Below are 4760 nucleotides of genomic sequence, written 5' to 3'. Positions count from 1 at the left end.
ATGCTAGAATTTGCAAAACCCTATTTAAATCATTATTGCCATGTTTTTTTCTCTGTGAAGAAGATCATTATGGAGTGAGGCGTGTTGGCTCCCAGGCTTATCTGCACCCGCGTTGAATAAAAACTTCAAAACAAATACTAGAATAATTCAAAAATTCCAATTTTTTTTGGCATGGTAGATAATTTGGTGCGTGATGTCCGCTACAAATTTTAAATTATTTGGACATCTGAGTAGCTCTCGGCAAAAAATACATATTTAGGGTCTGTGAAAAAGTGTATTGTTCATATACTGTTCTGACCCAATTTATCTTTTTTGCTGAGAGCTAGTCAGATGTCCAAATGCTCTGAAATTTGGAGCGAACATCACGCACCAAATTATCTACCTTGCATAATTTTTTTTGTTTTTCTTTGAATTTTCTATGAATTGTTTCTTGACCGCGTGCAGATGAGCCCGGACTCAGAATTGGATATTCGATCCTTATGACCTTATCCTCATGTAATAGTGATGTCTTTTTTTAAGAAAAAGTTTCGGTCTATTAATTATCGATCATGGCAGTACAATGAACAACATAAGTAATAAAAATGACATTCAGATCTGTATGCCACCTCACCAGGAATACAATCACTGAAATGAACCAAAGTAATGATCTCATTTACAAACTTAATTAAACAGGGTTTGTTCTATAGGCTCATACCGTTGCATCCTTTACCAATAAAGAGGCAACCACTTCAATCTGGTTGTTGCATTCTGACCTCTGGGTCAGAGCATGATTAAGGGCTAGGATTCCACCTAATGGGTGCCATCTGACGGCTGTAGTGGCTCACACTGGCACAGGGTGGCCTAGAGGTTATCATTTTTTTTGCGAAATGGCCTAGAGGTTGTCTGAAAGACTATAAAAATGTGTTGATCTCATTTTGTGCTAGCAAGCTAGGGAGATAGCCGATCGAGCGGGCGAGGGCGTGGGTGACCGGCCGTGCAGAAATCTGGCACAGTTAATTTTACGGATGTGATATTGGTGACAGTGTTTTCTCTATGAAGGGAGATGCCAAAAGTACTTACACTCTAAAATCGGCACTGAAGACTTATTGCAATGGTTCTGGCCAATGAATTAATCTGCGAAAATCATCAATTTTCTTTAGGAATCATTGTAATGATCAAGTCAAAGAAAGAGTCAAGAACATATTGGAGGTTTACGATGAATCTCTTCAGGCTACATATCTTGTTATACCTTCCTGGGTGGCCCAATCTCTAATGATTAAATTTAACTATCTCACTGGTAGGCTGTGGAGATGGTTAAATGGGTGGAATGACAGACCTTTATCACGCGCAGGTAAGGAGGTACTCCTGATATCTGTGGCACAAGCTATCCTAACTTATGTGATGAGCTGCTTTCAAATCCTAGCAACAGTCTGTGATAAATATGAGGAAACCAATCTGTAATTTTTGGTGGGGAATTGAAGATGGGAAGAGGAAACTCCATTGGAGATCTTGGAAATGCCGTTCCACTCCTAAATATTTGGGAGGGATGGGATTTAGGGACATGGTCCTGTTCAATCAGGCCATGTTGGCCAAACAATGTTGGCGCCTACTTATGGACACCCATTCCCTATGCTATAGAGTCATGAAAGGAAAATACTTCCCTGAAGGGGATTTTTTGAGCTCGGGTTCTCCAAGATCTACCCCATACACATGGTGAAGCATCTGCTTTGGCAAAAAACTTCTGAAAAGAAGTTTGATTTGGAGGGTGCGAGATGGCAAGCAAATATCCATGGCTAATGATAACTGGATCCCAAGAATACCTCCTGGAACAGTATCTACAAATATCCCAGTGCTAGATAATCAGAGTGTTCATACCCTCTTATGTTCAGGTGGAAGGTCTTGGGATGAGGAGGCTGTGAAGAAAATATTTTCACAAGATATTGCAGACATATATAGTACTCAAAATCCCTTTTAAGTTCAGAAGGATGTAGTGACTTTGTATCTTGGCCTTTTACCAAAAGCGGATACTATACTGTTAGGTCAGGCTACAACTTTGCAAGAACGCAATTGCTGTGGCAAGAGCGAAGTGCAAATGGAAAAGGTTCTACGTCAAACAGTGAAGCCGATGGAAAATTATGGGAGAAGCTTTGGAAGGTAAAATGACCGGACAAAATGAAAATCTTCGTATGGAGAATGGCACAAAATTGTCTACCTACCGATGACAATCTTCAAAAAAGATCAATAAAACAAGGTATGATTGCCTCGTATGCAATAGATTTGAGACAGTGGATCATTGTTTCTTCCACTGTCATTACACTAAAGAAATCTGGACTGAACTGAAGAAATATAATAATATTTCCTTAAAACTGAAGAATTTTTTTACATACTCGTCAATTGCTACTGGAATGGATTAATGAGGCTCCTGAGTTCCAATTTTTGGTGTTTCACGATTGCTCTTTGGCACATTTGGGAAAATAGAAATAACATTAGCAATGGGGAGAGTTTCATTCACCCACAACGTGTAGTTGGGAAGATTAATCCATATATTGATTTTGTTATCCTAAATAATTCCAGATCGACTCACCTTACTAGGTGTGAGGCCCAAGCATCAACCCCAAAGTGGTCGCCACCGCCGGAAGGGTCGGTTATGATCAATACAGATGCAACAATCTCTCAGACTCGTGTCGTATGGGTATCAGAGTTGTCATCCGTGACCATCCGGGAGTGGTACGGGCTGCTTGCAGATGCTATGTGGACCAGGTGGAAGACCCAGAACTTGCTGAAGCCATAGCGCGACATGCCTTATCCTTCACTGAAGAAGCTGGCTTCCAATCCATTATTATGGCATCTGATTGTGCTACTGTAGTCACTGAGGTGAAGAAGTTGACAACTGATAAATCTCAAATAGGTGCCATAATATATGACATCAAAAGTAGGGCTCTTAAGTTTAAATCTTGTATGTGGCAGCTCATGTTCTTGCTAGATCTGCAGAACATGACCCTGGGACCTACTGGTTTAATATTGTGCCTGATGTGATCAGGACCATCATTTGTTTTTTTGGAAATGGAGGTTTACCCCCAACCTCTGCATCATAACGTTGCATGCAGCCAGCTTATTAAAAGTTCGCAAACTACCACAAAGTCATAAAAGTATTACAACTCGCAAGCGGAGCAAGATGAAATGAAAAATAGAAAAGTACACACCGAGAATCACAACCGGTACGACAAGATATATGATATGACTCCTAGAGTCCTATCCTGCTATGCGACCGCCATCCGAACTGGTTGAATATAGCCCGTGCTACCATCTCTCACTGGGTGCACCCAGTAACCAAAGGCTCCCTGGAGTCCATAGGAGTGAGTAAGGACCACGTACGGATCCAAGCAGTAGCTCTAAAGATAACATGCAAGAAATTTAAATTGTATTGTCTGTTAAAAATAAAATCATTCCGAAAGTTCCATATAGCCCACAAAAACGCACATATTCCAATCCGAATACGAGCCGCAATAGTGTATTCAACCCCAGCTAACCATGTTCCGAACAACGAGTCAATGTCAACTGGAGGGTTAATGTTGAAGGCTATATGAATCGTTCTCCAAAGCAATTTGGCTAGTGGGCAGTCAATGAATAAATGTTGTATTGTTTCATCATGATCGCAAAAACAACAACGTGAACTACCTACCCAACGCCTCTTAATTAGGTTGTCCTTGGTGAGAATAACTTGCTTGTGGACAAACCACATAAAAAAATTGATTCGCAAGGGAACCTTAATCTTCTAGATATGCAACGTTCTTGAGATTGGACCAGAATTAATCAAATCCATATAAAACGACTTCACTATAAAATTCCCATTTTTAGCTAATGTCCATTGCGTCGAATCTGGCTGGTCGGAGAGTTGAACATCTATCAATCTCCGAACAAGGTGCATCCAGGCTGTCCATCGCTCCCCAACCAACGCCCGTCTAAACTGGATATTCAAAGGGATTGTTTGGAAAAATGTGCCTACGTAGTCCTACTTACGTTGCACAATGTTATACAGGGTTGGATATTGGATGGCTAAAGGCATCTCTCCCAACCACGTATCCTCCCAAAATCTTGTTGACATCCCATTGCCAACCAAGAATTTGACCCTACGAAAAAAATCCTTCGTCCTAAGCCCTTTCCAGAATGGCGAATCAGTTGGTCTCATGGTAACCTGAGCGAGTGTTTTCGATTGCAAATATTTATTTTGCAAAATCTGTGCCCACATGCCCTCCGGCTCTGCCTCTAACCTGTAGAGCCATTTACTCAAAAGACACTTATTCTTGATTTCTAAGTTTTCAATCCCCAGACCCCCCTGGTCTTTTGGGCGGCAAAGGATATCCCATCGCGCGAGTCGGTATTTCCTCTTGGCCTCATCTAACTGCCAGAAAAACCGAGATCTAAAGAAATCAAGTCGCTTTCGCACCCCTTTCGGAATTTTAAAGAACGATAATAGGAACATCATCATACTAGTCAATACCGAATTAATCAGCACTAACCAACCTCCATACGACATAAGCTTACCCTTCCAGCAGCTTAGCTTTTTCTCAATTCGATCTTCGATACATTTTCATTCTTTATTAGATAGCTTACGGTGATGAATAGGTATGCCCAGATAACTAAAAGGTAAAGAACCTAATTCACACCCGAACAATTGTTAGTAAGTATCCTGCTCGTCTTTGGCCATCCCAAAGCAGAACTGTCGGTGTCAAAACTGGCGGATCTCAGGTAGGGGGTCCCGAACTGTGTGTCTAGGCCGG

The 4760-nt window shown here is 41.2% G+C and overlaps 1 pseudogene; it reads left to right on the top strand.

The window, feature by feature from the left end:
• Positions 1-654: 654 nt before the first annotated feature.
• On the top strand, positions 655-892 carry LOC123109413 (uncharacterized; annotated as a pseudogene).
• The last annotated feature ends 3868 nt before the right edge of the window (positions 893-4760 follow it).

This window comes from Triticum aestivum, chromosome 5A (assembly GCF_018294505.1).
Source record: "Triticum aestivum cultivar Chinese Spring chromosome 5A, IWGSC CS RefSeq v2.1, whole genome shotgun sequence".
NCBI lineage: Eukaryota > Viridiplantae > Streptophyta > Magnoliopsida > Poales > Poaceae > Triticum > Triticum aestivum.
Note: the sequence above shows the minus strand (reverse complement) of the source record. Positions and strands in the feature narration are given on the sequence as shown.